Below are 17419 nucleotides of genomic sequence, written 5' to 3' on the forward strand. Positions count from 1 at the left end.
AAGAAGAATGCAATTATCTGGGCCTTTTAGGGGAAGAAGAGGCCCAAGGAGGAGCAGAAACTGAAACCCATTGAGGAGGCCTCAATGAAGGTAAAGCATTAAATAACCCCTGAGTAAAGGCCTGCCACTCATTTTGTGGATCCCTAGGAGCAGAAGAAACATGATTAGTTTTCTGTTTCTTTTTTAAGGGGACATCTGTCCAAGAAACCTCAGAAGGCCCAGACCCAAGATGGCATTCCACAACTGCAGTAGGAACCTCTTCTGTAAATAGAAACTGCGGAACCCCTCTAGACCCCTCAGAAACAGTCAGTCATGATTCTCTCTGAATGCCCAGAATGGAAGCCTGCAAAGCCTCATCGGACTTGCTGCCCTCCAGATCCTCACCAGACTCCAACCAAGACGTGGTAGAAGAATCTGACAAAACAACTGGGCAAACCTCCGAGTTCATAATAACCTTAGGAGAAACTCCTAGCAGAGGCTGGACAGTGGATGATTCCAGTCTTATCTTATACACCTTCTTCTTCTCTTATGGCTCACCATCAGGGCAGGAAGTTCCATCCATAGTATCTACAGAAAGAAGCTTAAGATGCTTGTTTTCAAGATACAAGGAAAGGGAAGAAAGCCTGCTATGAAGAGTTTTGGGGACAGACACCTGACAAATTGAACAAGACGTATGGTCGTGAGCAGCACCTAGACAAAAAAGACAGTTATCGTGGTGGCCTTTATGGGGAATCAGTCTCCCACATTGGCATTTACCTTTCCTGGATGACATTAAATGCCAAACAGCACAACACAAACAGAAAAAGTAAACAAAAACCCAATTGGGTACTTATCTGCAACTGTAAGGACTCCAGCAAACAGGAATAAGCACAGGAATGCCAACAAACAGAGCAATGGTAAAAAAAAAAAAGGATGGAGTTAAACAGTGTTCGGACTGGTGGCAAAGAAATTCTAAGAATGGTATGCCATTTCCTTTATGCACTACCCTTCGTACGGAGTGTGCAGGTGATGTTCAGGGTAGCTTAAAGCAGTGGTAGACTTTGGTAGACTGTCCGGACTGTGGTCTTCATGGCAAGGATCTCATTTGTAAGAAATACTGCAGCGGTGAATGTAAAAACATCTATAGTGACCAGAAACTTAACAGTTAGTAAGGCCTTAATGTTTATACAGGTTTAACAGTATAATGACATCTTATCCAATTCTACTGTTCTTCAGAACTGTAGACTGACATAACACCCCCCCGGATTCACGAACACTCCGTGTAAGACTAAATAAGTCTTACTTGGAGGCTGCAGTTGAACGGTATGACATCAGCATGCCATGAATATTCATGAGAGCACGCTGACTCAACTCCAAGTCTAACATGGACCGTGCAGGAAAGCAGGGGGCATGTCCGACTGCTGAGCAGTCTAAAGGCCCACACCCCTGCAAGTGTCCGAAATGCAAAATGTTAACACACAAGAGCGAGTCCGCTCAAATGTCCATGTACCCAACACCACACTCCCTGACATTGTAAACCCCCAGCACAGTTATAAAATGTAAAACATTATTTTTTTTTCTAATTCCTGATATAGCTGCCCGTATTTGCGCGTGTGTGCATGGGTGTGCTCATTGCTTAGCTGCAGTTAGCAATCCCGACATGGAAGAGCATAAGAAGGAATGTTTATGCAAATTACACCAAATCGCTATAGTGTAATGGTAGAGTGTTTGCCCAAAGAGGAGGCATTCACGGTTTGAGCCCCACCACTCCCCTTCCTATTTATGTTCTAAATTAGTATATGAAATCATTCCTGACATATATGATTAAAATTTTACTAAAAAGCATTGAAATGGTCAATGTATCAGTGAACAAAATATATATTTATAAAGGATCCTCACATATAATTGCCTGTAGTTAAGCAGCGCTTTACCCAGTGCAATATAGTTGCCCGTAGTTAAGCAGCGCTTTAGCCAGTGCAATATAGTTGCCCGTAGTTAAGCAACGCTTTACCCAGCGAAATTTAGTAGCCAATAGCTAAATAGTGCTTTACCCAGCACAATTGGTTTGTGCGGAGGTCAGGCAATGTGGAGCAACGTAGAGCAAAGTTGCCTAAACACAGCCACACCCCCTAGCCTGTCTGGACAGTAATAAAATAAAATGCAATAACAAGGTTCAAACCCAAGACTCGGTGCATCATAATCAAAGTACTGAACCACTAAGCCATGACAGCTTAGGACAAGAAGCCACTGTTAACATACATATACTTATAAATGGTAGATTAACCATTACTAATCAGGTCTGCAGTCAGCCGAGAATTTTCAAAAATGGCCAATCACAAAAAAGTGCAGGAAATGCAGCATATTTAAGCTCCATAGGCGGGAATACACGCCATAACTGATTGTAGCTCCCATCTGCAGTTAGAATGGCTGTTGCTGGAGAGGGTACATGCTTTAGAGCACAAAGTTGGGGTATCGAGGAGTCGAAATACATGGTTTGGCTCCTTGTCCACCGTCATGAGTCAAGACTCCTACAGGGCCAGTTCCAAGGGACAGAGTACAAGGCAGAGGCTTGGAACTGGTTAGCTCATGACGTCACCAGTGTTACAGGTGTTCCTTGGACTGGTGAGCAGGTCCGTCACCAGCATGCAGACCTGAAGAGATGGAAGCAGGACCTACTGAACCAATGGATACAGGAGGTCCGTGGGATGCAAGATGCTCCCATACTGAGTAGGTAGCCATGGAATACAGTATGTAAGACATGCTAATTGATTCTGTATAATGGATAGGTATGTCTCAATATCCCTTCATTTACTTCACAGCTGCAGGTGTCCGTGCTGCAAATCAGCAAGCCTATGCAGATAGGCTGCACCACCAGGCAGGTTAGTAATTATTCTGCATGTACTGTTATATAAAATAGGTGAGAGAGCCTGAAAGAAAGTGTTGCAGCCCAATAATACAGCCATAAAATTCCCTGAATAATTCCTCTGCATGTACTGTTATATAAAATAAGTCAGAGAGCCAGAAAAAGAGTGTAGTATCCCATTAAGAAAGGTAAAATATGTCCAGAATAATATCTCTGCATGTACTGTCATATAAAATAAGTGAACGAGCCTTAAAAAGAGTGTTCTAACCTATTAATAAAGGTATAATATGTCTTGAATATGTCTTCCATATGCACTGTAATATCAAATAAAAGAGAGAGCCTGTGGAAAAGTGTGTAATGTAATTAATAAAGGTATAAAACCTGGAGTGTGTCTGTGTCACTTACTTTGAAATGTTGTTGTACCCTTGCATTATACAAATAGCACTTTTTTAATAAGTGCTGGCAACGCACAGTTAGGCAGTCCCATCTAAAGTGGTTGATGGAAGTGCCAGTAGCTGTGAAGCATATATACAGTCCTCAACAGTCAGTTACTGGCTGGCATGCATAAGTAAATCTGGCACATGAGTAGCTTGTTAATGAGATCCCTAGAAATGTGAGTGTGCTACACGAAATGTAGGATTCTGTACAAATCTAACTGAAAATGTCATGTGAACACATCCAGATAAGTAGATAAAGAAATATAAATACAATCAATAAATATGTAGCAGTAACATCTTCATCTTGGACAGTTAGTATCTCAGATATAGGTCAGGTATATAATGAACTAGCCAAACCCATTACACAACCTAATGCATGTTGCCAAGTGTAATAATACATGTAGGGGATATACACCTGCAGTCAATATGAATGTAGTGTAGACTAAAAGTACTTATAAGATGTTAATTGAGGTTGTACAATGTACTTGTATAAAATAATAAGTCTTTTATATGTATAAACTAAGCGTTCAGGCATTGAAGCACTTTGCCTGATTAGTTATGGAGGTTTACGTTTTTAGGTTTGATTATTTTATTGTCGGTATGAGAACATTGACACAAAGACACATTTTCATAGAAATAAGGATTGATGTTTGTATCGCAAGGTTCTAAATGTTTGTTTCATAGGTTATTTCTTCTTTTTTTCATTAGAAATGAAAAGCATTTGTATACGATCATATCTTGAAAAAATGTTTTTTGTATATACTTATTGTCATTTACATTCAAGTAGTCATTTGGATATTTCAATTGATTACATCATTTCCTGTTAATGCATTTAAAACGGGAACATGGGAGAGTTCCCATTTTTTTCTGATGAAGTTCACGTTTTATATTAAAGGTGAAAGAAAGTGCTAAAACGTATTGTGCTTCGTGGATTCCTTAGCAGTCACTGGCCACTGTTCCTTTTGTTTTTTTGTTCTTTACAAGGTTCTTCGGCTAGTCCGTGTTCTTTGAGGTTTCAAGTTTTCAAAGTTCAGTTCAGTGGGCAGTCAATAGCGTTTTGGATGGCCATGGAAGCTTTCTCCCAAGATACTCTGTTGGATGTATCCATTTACTCGACGCCAGGCGTGGACCAAGCTGATCGAGCCGAGGAGCACAAACAGTCCAGGGGGCCTGAGCAAGATTTAATTGACACTATTACGAAAATAGTACAAAGCTGTTTGAAAGGTGATTCAAACACAGTGACGACCAAACATATTGGAGAGTCAAGAAAAGTAATTTTGGAAGGTAATTCAAGGTCCACAAAGTTGTCTGTTAACAACAACGTCAACACTGAATTGGTAGTGACAGACACTCGGGAAGATAGAGATAAAACTCAGTTCACAGGCAACGTTTGGGGTTATGTCTGTATGGAACCTGACAATCCATTCAAAAATTTACAGGATGTACCAGTCACAAATGCAGTAAGTAATCAAAACAACAATAACTTACAAGTTTGTAAAAAATCTATTTTTGATTTAGAGAGACTGGTTATCAGACATACTACACTACGTTTAGAGATACAATATTTAAGCGAGTGTATTTCATGCAATATTGTACCTCAAGGTTTAAGAACTGCAAAGTTCCCGAATTGTGTTACTCCAGGAGATGAACTTTGTAATACTTTAATTAAATTATACAATGATGCAGGAATAGCTATGATGCGTGTTTTGGTGAAACACTATAAGACAGAGATGAAAAAAATGATGGAAGACATCAAAACTTTAGATGACAACATAAAGCAGTTCAGTTGTTTTCCACAATTTCTTTCACTTTACAACAGCATTGAGGTGAAAACGGATAGACATCGGGCTACAATCATCACAAGGAAACAAAATAAAATGCGGAGAGACATCTATACGTATAATGCTAATGAAGCTTATATTTGTGCTTATGGTGAAGATAAGACCTTAAATAATACACATACTAAAGATCCTAATTTAACTTCCATATCTTCTGGGTCTGAGAAGGGAAGAGAGAACATGAATGACAATCAGTCTTTTTCACCCTCTAACATAGTCACTCATGCTGGTCATAGTGAGGTTGAAAGTAATGACATTCATAAGACAGGAAACAACATCGATTCTAGTAGTACAGAGGTCACTGCTACTACAAGTTTTGCAGGGGTGGTCAGTTCCAATGCTAATCAAAAAGTTGCCCCTTTTCGTACACAGGGGATGCAAGTAAAAAGGACTACCAAGTGGTTCAACTCCACTCAATACAAGGGAAAACCCAAAGGGAAAAACAAACGGAAGTGGTGACATCACCTTCTGTAGACACTGACTATTCTCTGAACATTGTCAATATGAGTGATAGTCATCTTTCTGAAGCTTGTAAAAGTGTTTTGAAAAAAGGTTTTAATTTTATTCCATCCAACAAGGTAGAAATTGGTAGATTGCTAGTGGATTTTAGAATTTTCATGCGCAAATTGAATCTAAAATACATCATGAAAGATGTTTGTATGGTTGGTTCTAATCAAAACAAAGTACTAAAAAGACCAAGTACCTACAATCCCCCTTTGGTAAACACACTCCAAGTTTTTCAAAAGATTTATGAAACAGAATTTAGGGAAGTTTTAGAAGTAAATGCACATGATAACCTGACAGATTTAGAACATGAAGCCTTGGTACAACTGTCTCACACTCATGACATTAGGGTCATGAAGGCAGATAAAGGGGGAAAGATTGTAGTAATGAATACAGTGGATTACGATAATGCTATCACCCTACTGCTGAATGACATAAATAATTATTCAAAGGTTAACACAGATTTCATCTTAGGTTGTTATAGAAGGGTTAATACTTCTCTGTTTGACATGTTTTGTCAAGAAGAAATAGACAGAGAAGATTACGATTTTATGTTAATAGAACAACCGAAGATGGCCAATTTCTTTGGTATCCCAAAACTACAATACGATAAAGAAAGTTTAACATTTAGACCCATAGTGTCAGCCAAACACTCGAAAACTGAAAATATTTCTATATGGCTTGATAACATTTTGAACCAGACAGCCCAAAAAGCAGAATACTTTTTAAGAGACTCCTGGCACTTGTTGGAAATATTAGTTAAGGGAAAATTAGCATTTAAGGATGTCAATTTTGCAACTTTAGATGTCAGGAGTCTCTATACTTCTATAGATCAAGAAGAAGGTATAGAGTACATGAGAACTTATCTAGTGTCTAACACAGATTTGGGTGGTTCAGAAATTAACACAGTATGTTCCCTAATGGAAATTGTTTTAGACAACAATTTTTTTGTGTTCAACAAAATATTTTACAAACAAATATCTGGGGTTGTGATGGGTGCCAGGGTTGCACCAGCATTTGCAAATATTGTTATGTCAAATTGGGAACAGGAACATCTTAAAAAACACCCAAGTTTCAATAAAGCAGTGCTTTATGTTAGATGCATAGATGACTTGTTTTTTCTGTGGACAGGGGATAAAACTGAGTTTGATAATATGGTGCATGATCTGAACAACACAACAAGTTTTTTTATTTTTCAAATCTAGTGGGTATGGAAAAGATATTAATTTCCTTGATCTAAGTTTGCACATAGATTCAACAAATGACATAATACATAGTAAGATATATAGGAAACCTTGTTTTACCAATCAATATCTTCACAAAGAAAGTCTTCACCCCTCACACATGAAGAAAAATGTAATAAAAGGCCAAATGATTAGGCTGAGCAGGTTAACATCAGAAGACAATATTTATTTCAAAGAATTATCTTTGTTAAGGAAAATGTTTATTGAGAGGGGTTACAAAGGTAATTGGTTAAAAGGTTTAGAAAAGGAAGTGAATAAACTTAGAAAAGGTGTAGCTAAACCAATTTTGTCTATCAGTAGCACCGAATTTATGGTACAAGTTAGCTCACATAATACAAATAAAGAAGATGTGGAAGAGTTTTACACTGCATTTCCTCTTCCTATATCTAATGAATTATGGTATATCAGAGAAATTATAGAAAAAAACTGGAGGATTATCCTTGGCAATATTGACTTAATGTCCTGCTTGGGAATTAGACCTAGATTTACATACAAGAATGTGACCAACGTTAAACACATTTTGGAACACAATAATTATGTGTCGAACACTACAGAGAGGGAAGTCAGTAACAAGAAAGCTACTTTTTCCTGTAAGGACTGTAGGCAGTGTCGTTATATAAGTAACACTTCTTTTGTGACACTGAAACATCTAAACAGAACATTTTGGGCACACAAGTATTTCAACTGTCACAGTGACCACGTGGTATACATAGCATCTTGTATGACATGTGACAGTTATTATACTGGTAAAACAATAAGGGTTTTAAAACGCAGAATTTACGAACACACTTTGGCCATCAAGAACAAAGATAAAAATAATTCCCTAGCAAGACACGCTCAGTCATGTACTAATTTCAAAAAGTTTGAAATTTTTATTCTGGATCATGTACAAAAAGGTCTATTATCAGGAGATGTCAATAACAGGTTGGAACAAAAAGAGGCATTATGGCAGTTACTTCTAGGGGCAGATCAACCTCCAGGGCTAAATGAGATGATAAACGTCAAATGTTTTCTGTTATATAGATAGATGAAGTCATTTCCACATAACAAGTTTTTTTATTTATTTTTGGGAAATTAGTTTAGTTAGGACTTCACACTCTGGAGGTATTTCGACCATTTGCACGAGATTTGCAATTATGAATGCATGGTTATTTAGACATATGTTATTACAATTTACTGTTTATGCATCATTTCTTATTTATTATATTACACATGAATGTTTGAAATATATTTTTTCAATTATAGGGGAAGTACAATGGATCAGTATATCCATAGTAACAATTTCATCAATTTAGAGAAACACACACACTAATAGAAATCCTTATATACATACACATTTATTTTTGCAGTTATAAAGTTACAATATATTTAGTGTGGTTACGATTATCTTTAGTCATAAATTTTAGAGGGGAATTTTTGAGTAGTATATTTTACAGTGCATACATACACGCACTATGTGATTCAATGAGCGCATTTGATCATCATGTAATTTAAATAATTTATTTAAAAACAAGTAGTCTACATGTACTTGTATAAAATAATAAGTCTTTTATATGTATAAACTAAGCGTTCAGGCATTGAAGCGCTTTGCCTGATTAGTTATGGAGGTTTACGTTTTTAGGATTGATTATTTTATTGTCGGTATGGGAACATTGACACAAACTAGGAATAAAAAGCACCAAAGGCTTAGCAGATTACTTGAAACAAACAATTTATTGAGTTAGACACATTTTCATAGAAATAAGGATTGATGTTTGTATCGCAAGGTTCTAAATGTTTGTTTCATAGGTTATTTCTTCTTTTTTTCATTAGAAATGAAAAGCATTTGTATACGATCATATCTTGAAAAAATGTTTTTTGTATATACTTATTGTCATTTACATTCAAGTAGTTATTTGGATATTTCAATTGATTACATCATTTCCTGTTAATGCACTTAAAATGGGAACATGGGAGAGTTCCCGTTTTTTCTGATGAAGTTCACGTTTTATATTAAAGGTGAAAGAAAGCGCTAAAACATATTGTGCTTCGTGGATTCCTTAGCAGTCACTGGCCACTGTTCCTTTTGTTTTTTTGTTAATTGAGGTTTCTTTCTACAGCCTACTGTATGTGCATAAACAATGCAATTCCACTACTCAATGGGTATGTGTAATCTCAAAACATTTTTAGGGACATATATCCTATGGTTCTATGAATATCTGCATTCACTTTGATGCATGTGCCCTGTTCATACACCGCAATCATGGTGGCCTGTTGCCACCAATCATCCCTGCATGCTGTTGGAATGTCCACTGTTGTTCAATATATGCATGTGTTATGCTTGCTGTTCAACTGTTGGAACCTTGGTGTGTTGGGTTAATGGGAATATTACTGCATGCTGTTACAACTAATTTGGAATGCTGTTGTTTATGTTGTAATTAAACACACCTAATCACATAACATTTGGGAAGGCCGGTCCCAGCGGACCCACCTGTCCCTTCTCAGCTGGCAAGTGCACCTGGCACCAGCAGGTCCTGTGCCCAGCCCAAGCTCCCCTCCTTCATTGGTCCTGTGCCACCTTTGGGTGGAAGCACTGCAGGGGATGGGGCTTGTCCTCCCATGCAAGCGTGGGCGGAGAAGGGCCACCTGTCACCCTTTGAAGGGTCCGGGTTGTGGAGTGTAGGGAGATCCAGCATTCAGTTGCTGATCCCCTATGCCAGCTTGAGGAGAGAGTGGCGCCTCTCAAGGGTGAGCCTGCCCATCCTATGCAGCCCCCAGCACAGCCACCCTTGGGGCTGTGAAGGTGCAGTGGTGACTGCCCATGGGTGGGGATCTCAGTTCCACTGTTACCATCTGTGGGCTCATGGGCTTGCGATTTCCAAACATCCGTCCCTGTCAATTGTGTTCACCCACACCATGTGTCATACATGGCCCCTGTATGTGTCTTGTTTGTCTTGTCTGTTTACCTCCCCAACCTACCTCCCCAAATATACCTACTTCCTCTACCTCACTTTCCACTCTCACCTGAAAAAAAAAAGGGCAATCTGTACCCACAAAAAAATTACGCCCCATACATAGCTGCCCATTTCACACACATGTCCACTGGACATGTAAACTGATAATTATAATTGGCAGTACAACATACTTTGCTGTCCTCACCCCTCTCTCAGGGGTGAAAGGTTTCAAATTTCACTCCAAAGTTATTGCACATGCACAGCTGTCGCTGGTAAAGAAATGGGCAGCTATGGACCTTCCCTACACCCGTCCTGGACATCCCGAGCTTGTTTCCCTACTGTCTTCCCCTCTTTGTGCCCCCTTTTTCACCACTTTCCTATCTCCCCATTTTCTTTTCTTTCAAAGAAATTAGCACGGGGGTTAGCGGGAGTAAGCACTTTTAAGCAGTAGTAAGCAGGATTAAGCGAGTGTGTGCATGTGTGCGCTTAGCTTAGTATTGCTAAGTGTCGCGCAAACCCACGCAAACCTGCTTACAACTGCTTAAAAGTGCCTTAGTCACTCTATGTCAGGGCCCTTGTTCTGCTCAGCAGAAAAATAAAATGCCTCTGTCAGTCTCGAACCCCAGACCATTGACAGACTAGACTGCATGAATTACCACTAAACCACAACAGATATAAAATAAACTGGTGCTCAAATAAATATATCATGCATTACAATGACTGAATGTAAAGGAAAAATAGGAAGGCCATAACACAAATCTTGTTCTGTGTATCTTTACCAGCAATTGTTGTGGAATGCATTACATGAGTGTGATATGAGAAGCAGCCATTCTAGCAGCAAATAATGTTACAGAGGCACTTTTCAACCCCTACACAGTATCATAGCAGGACAAGGAGTGTCATATCTAATTAGGGCAGAGGCCATACTGCCTAACTGTGACTACTTTACAGGAATGTCCCTGATTGTGAAACATATTTAAGCTGTGTCCCTCTGAATCCCTCTGAAAATTACTGACGTCAGTCAGAAAGGTGGGGTATTACACAATGAATACTGACAATAATGACAGTAGACACTGCTTGTACTTCATAAAAGGAGTACTAATCCATATGCACTGCTTCACTCAAGTCTACACTTACTGTCTCTATTATGTGTAAGGTGTACCTTACTTTTAACTACCTATCCCTAACTCCATGCAGAGATGTATCTGAGTGTTTCATAGGCCTGGCAGAGGCACAAACACACAAGCATAGCAGCTATTCTGCTGTTAAACACTCTGCGAATAGCTTTGGTAGGACTTCCACACGCATACCCTTATGTAGGAGTACAACACAGAAATACCAAAGGATGAAGCCATGTACTGGTAGCAACTGACTGTAACAATGCCATTGTACCAGTGATGAAAACACCTGTGGGTGGCGCAGACAAAGAATAACAGTGTAACATTTGACTACCATCCGGATAGGTTCACAGTTGAGAACTATGCAGACCACCTGCCTTGATAAACTAACAGGTACACACAGATCCTTTAAGTCCAGTAAGATAACATTCACACAATAATACATAATGCTCTCTGTATGTCAGCACCCCTCCCCCACAATTTAAATACACTTGTGTGTTTAGGGTCTACCAAGGCTGTAGGTAAGCATACACAGTACTGGAATTGTCCAGTTGTCCTGTGAACCCTGTGCTAATGTCAACAATAAAACCACAAACCCTGTAGAAGTAAGTACATTAATATTCACAGTATAACAGTTCACAAACAGTTGATGTGCCAAAAGAATACTTCTCAATAACTACGTTTGTATGGCAGTTAATTATATGAGTAGAAAAGAAACTACATAGTCACATAAATGTTGTGTAAGCATTTGTAGGGGTGAGTTAAACTCTACACTGATAGCGCTGTACTGCAAGTGGCAACAGTCAGGTCTGAGTACAACATGTATATCACTGTCTACACCTCTAGCTTCAGATATAAGAAGTATACCAACCTTCTGACTTACACAACAGTGTCAACAGCACACAAGTATGGGCCCCACTCTGGAAATCTGAAAGGGCTATGCCTACATACCTTAGCAATTTATAGCATTGGGTTGCTATGACAGTGAGTACTGCAATTACCACACAGCAGGCTGTATGCATTTACCAAATGCTGAGCACCAATTGGTGCAGACGGCATCACATGCACATGCATAGATACCTATAAAAGCAGACTGTACTTGCTATCCCCACATGCAATCATTACATTGCATGTGTCAGCAACTCTAGAACTCCTGGAGAGTTGTGACAAACTTTATTACTTAATAAAGAAATCTTTAATTGAGTAAAAATATATTTACTTAATTATAACCTAAATATATTAATTAAGAAAAAAAAAAGCTTAATTAATAACCAATAATAAAACTGAAGTAAAAACTTTACTTAATAAATAAAAAAAAATTGTCAAAGCATACACAGATAGACGTGAAAGTGAGTAACAGGTATGTAACAGATTTGTAGTTTCCGGTAAGTAGTAGATGTTTATGAATAGTACTTTACATACTCTGAAACATGCACATGTGGCAGCAGTAGGTATGTATGCAGTGATGCCATGCATAACAACTGACATGGACAAATTAGTGTGTAGCTGTGTGCAGTGGGACATATGTAGCACAGCATTATATGTCGAACATCTGAACATGTTATCTATCGTCTGTACAGTACTGCATATAATGGCAGTTTGGGGGAGTAGTGCAAACACCTATATAAACTTGGATGTGACAGAGTAAGACATGCATGATAGTCACATAATGTGTAACTTAGCATCGGAAACTGCTGTACCAGGCTAGCATTGTAATGTTAGCATTTGCAGCTATATATACTCCCTGTACTATTACTGTATGCACACATGTGACAACTGTCCATGTTGTAGCAAGGCCCAACAGGTCATCCGTGAGGTGTACGGACTTACAACAGTGTGGACCCTGTGTGTGTATGGCACACACATATGAAGAGATATTTATGTGTCTGATAAATTAGCATCTGAACATGTGCATAGAGCAAGGGACATACTGCAACTGTTTGTGAAGGGTGGACATTTATATGTTGGTGCAGGTTGTTATGTGCATATTTATATGTAGGTTGTATTGTGTGGCAAACAAGACAGCATACAGTGCTGGCATATGACGTGGTGTTTAAACGCCGTGGGTATGATTTGTTAGGTTTTTAGTCTTCCAGATAGGGTGTCCTGCTAAAGATACATGGGCTGAGAATACCTTCCATGCATTCTGCACAAGACTGTGGAATATCATTACATAACTGCATCCCTCTCAACCTTTGCATAATTGATATTCCCACCATGAAAGGTGGACTGTATATGTGCCTATATGTATATCTATATGTACACCAATGGATGTTCATATGTACGCTCAAGCTCAATGTTGTAAACATATTGCCCTCCCTTTTGTTAAAAACCCTGTACCGATGAACTACCACATAGGTGGTAGTCTACGCAACACCGAAAGTGTGATAAGAGACTATGGGACACAGGTGGACAGTAGTGTCCCTATTGATAATCACAGTACCACACTAGTTATGTAAACTGAGTACGGTCCACATGTCATCAGAAAAGGTGCGTCATCCATGGAAAAAGAGGTCAGTGTTCCACTGTACTCATCAGTCATAAGACCCATCATAGAGTATATTGACCCTGTTGGTATGTACCTCAGAAGACATCCACAGCGACTGTAGATGCCAGACACATACCTCACAAAGAGTATTACCAGACTCAAACAGATGCCCTATGCAGACTATCTTACAAAACCACAGCTACACTGTGTCGCATACTGCCTACCCAGAGGCAACCTCTGCCTAACATACAAAGCTATGCCAAACCCACAGGTGTTGGACATGCTCTATATAAACAGATTAAACTCCATACAAGCTACACACTGTACTGATCTAAACCCTGTAACTTCAAAAAGCAGAACATGCTGGAGTGGTACATTATCATCTGAGACACATACCATACTCTGGAAATAACTACATATCAATAGCAAATGAAGGTCCTCATTAGCAGTTGTCATGAATAATCATGGTAATTTGATGTGAGATAGGAAACACAACCCAGGAATCACCTCTGTGGCTCTGCATGACAGGGGCACATGAACCTACATTACATGGGTGTTGAAGGGCAGGGTACCATATGGCTAGGCTTCCATAGGCCCTATGGATAATAGCCTATTAGCTACCTAGGACCTGATACACACATGCATGTACTTGTTGCATTACTTGCTATGTGATGTTGACTGGGTGTGATGGTGAATGTGTAGGCGAATGTGTCAAAGTTGTGTATATGTGTGATAGCCTAGTGGGAAACTGTGTAAATCATGGTATGTAGTGTTGTAACTCTAATCTCAGCAAAATATATGTATGCTATTGCTAGGCAGGAAAAGCAGTATGGCATACAGTGTGACGTAGTCCCATGGTGTTGACCGGAGTGTGCCATTGTAGGCTAAAGCAGTACATGTATGCTTATTGATTGTTAACACTAGTGAATACAAATCCCATGTGAACTGTAGTACTACCTGAAGCTGTAGGCCTAAACAACACAGTATGGTTTATATCCACATTGCTTGGAAACACTGTTTTGTTTGTTACCTGTAGTCATCACACATTACATGCCTCAGGCATGAGGTTTTGTAGGTGCTGACACACAGTACTGTATGTTACACAGGTAAAACTAATCTGGGTTGCCATACCTTTGTGTCTTGTAGGTATGTCTGATGTTTGTGTGGGTATGCCTGTAACATGGCCTTGATGGTATGCGTGTCACAGGATATAAGTGCATATCTAGCAACATGTGTAGTGTAGTACACCAGTATGCCACCTATTGCGATGAATGTGCACATATGTTACTGAGGGGTTTGCTATCAACAAGTAGCGTGGTGTAACGGTAGTAGGTTCATAGGTTAGTACTAAGCTAACTGCCCTTGCAAGCCATTTTAAGCCTAGCCAATTATCCCTTGTAAGACTCAAACCCTGCACCTTGTGTTTGTAAGGCAAACACCTTAACCATTAGGCCACCCTCCCAATGGATGACAAATGTCTGCATGCATTAGCTTCATATACACCTCCTGTGGCTAGGTGGTGCATTGTGTCACATACAGTGTGCCATGTACTGTTGTATAGTCTTACATACTGGTTTCACTTTGTTGCTGTGCAGAACATGGTTTGGTATATAGTATGTGCCAGGCACTGTCAGGCAGTTGTGGGCTGAGCAGTCATATGTGGTATTAAAAGTGTGTATCTGCTGACAGCCAATAGGTTGCTTTATATGGCATTCCATTGATGTCTGTACTTTAGCATGTTAAGTGTGCCACATGACTTGCTCACAATTACTGTTTTATTGTCTTCCAGGGATATGTCTCACAACAGGAAACCTGCCTATTCCCCTGAGGAGAGGAAGTCATCTTTGATGCCCTGATACATCATTACAACCTGCTGTTCTCCAGATCCAGCCAGGACCAGCATGGGTGCACTGCACTGTGGAAGGATGTTGTCCGTCAGGTGAATGATGTAGGCATGCATAACCAGACTTATGAGCAGGTATGCCATTCCTGCAGTGATTTAATCAGACATGTCCGGCAGCATGCTTCCGATGTCCACAGACAACAGCTTGCCACAGGTGGTGGTGCAGCAACACATCCCAGCTCACCAGAGTGGAAGAGCTGCTCCTCAGCGTGGTGGCTAATGGTCAACGAGTACAACAAACATGTGTCATCATGGAGGCCAGATTCACCCAGCACTTAGATACAGAGCGTGCAGGTAACATGGCATATCTGTAGACTACTGTTAGCTCAATTGTTAGAACATGCATTTATCAGATGTGTACTGTGTATTCAGAAGATGTGGAGCCTGGTGTCATGCAATACTGATAATTTGGAATGTAATTTGTATGCCGGTGACTGTCACTTCTTGTACTACTGTAAAATTGCAAACACACAGCAGCAATGCCATAGTTGTTGACACTGACAAACTGTCTCATATCCTTGTAGGTCCCTCTGATGTGATAGCAAGACAGCAGACCCATGCTAGTGGGTGTTCTACATTTAATATAGCATATAACATGTGCATGTCATAGGAGACTTGTAGGCCATATACACATGTAAAACACCTACACATAATGCATGCTGTGCATGTTCTCTGTGGGACTATGCACATCCCAGTAACATGAGTAGCCGCCTCAAACACATGCAATACACAGAGCATCCCAACCAATTGTGGTACACTGTAGTGGACATTGTATAGGCAGAGTCAATACACATGCACACAACATACACCACTTTGTCATATGCAGCAAGTGTTAATATGATACACATGGCATATGCAGACACCTGCTGTAAGGTCATGCTCCAGTATCCCAAATGTCATCAACACAGCACACATACTATACCTGAGGGGTAGAGGCATATCATGGGGTGGTGTGACATGCTTCAACACACAGCACATTCATGTTAGGCAATGCGCCCTATTGAACACCATACATACCCATGTAACAACTGGCTGTAAAATGGTGAATGTAGCCAAAGTGGTCAGGTCAGGCACAGCAAGATAGTTGCCAGTGTGACATACATTAGTGGCCTTGAGTGACCACATGATGCTGCCTGATGATGGCTCATGGTACTACACTACATCCAGTTACAGTAACTACAGTACTACACATAGCATTCATTGCTATACACCTGACAGTTGTGTGCATCCGGCCATGGTATGTATACCTATGAGTGATGGTGCACAGGACATTGGAAAGCATTTCAGACTTGCACAGCAATGTTGTGTCCATGTACACATTGTGTTCCAGGGTGAGGCCAATCATTGAACAACACACATGCATCAACAACATGTATACTGTTATCAACAAGGACTCACCAGAATCGCACTGCATGCTGTTGAGCAACACACATCCTGCATGCTGACATGTGTGATAGGACTCTTTGGCTTGTGATACTGTACTCCACCATCAACCAGTAATGAATATGTTCCATATTGCTGTTGGTGTGTGTGTGTCAACTTGACTGAGTAGTGTATTTGTGTGCATGTGTTCATGTGTGCATGTGTTCATGTGTGCATGTGTGCATGTGTTCATGTGTGCATGTGCGCATGTGTGCATGTGTGCATGTGTTCATGTGTTCATGTGTGCATGTGTACATGTGTGCTAACATCCTGTACAGATTGTGAAATGTGTTTCCTGTCTTCCTCTCACAGGTGCTGAGGTATTGTTGGATAAGTGCAGCAGGGAACCTGAAGTCACTGCCACAAATAGTGGACATGATGACACATGTGTAGTGGCACAGGCAGGTTTGTCAGAGTCTGTCGTTGGTCCGCCAATAGACAGTACACAGCTGTCTACCCCATCTATTTGCACATTCATACTGCCGATACATCCCTCAACACCAATGGCCTTAGCGGAGGAACAGCATACAGTAGGCATCGACCAGGATAGTGTGGTATCTATGGCACATGCAACCCCACACAGCAGCCATACCCAGACACCTGGAAAGGTACCACATAGGCATATGTCCAGGGGTTCTCCTGGGAGCATTGCTGGTCATAATGCCCCTGGCAGATGTGCCCTCACAGGTC

The sequence above is a fragment of the Protopterus annectens genome, chromosome 2.part0 (assembly GCF_019279795.1).
Source record: "Protopterus annectens isolate FY-2018-M chromosome 2.part0, PAN1.0, whole genome shotgun sequence".
Taxonomy (NCBI): domain Eukaryota; kingdom Metazoa; phylum Chordata; order Ceratodontiformes; family Protopteridae; genus Protopterus; species Protopterus annectens.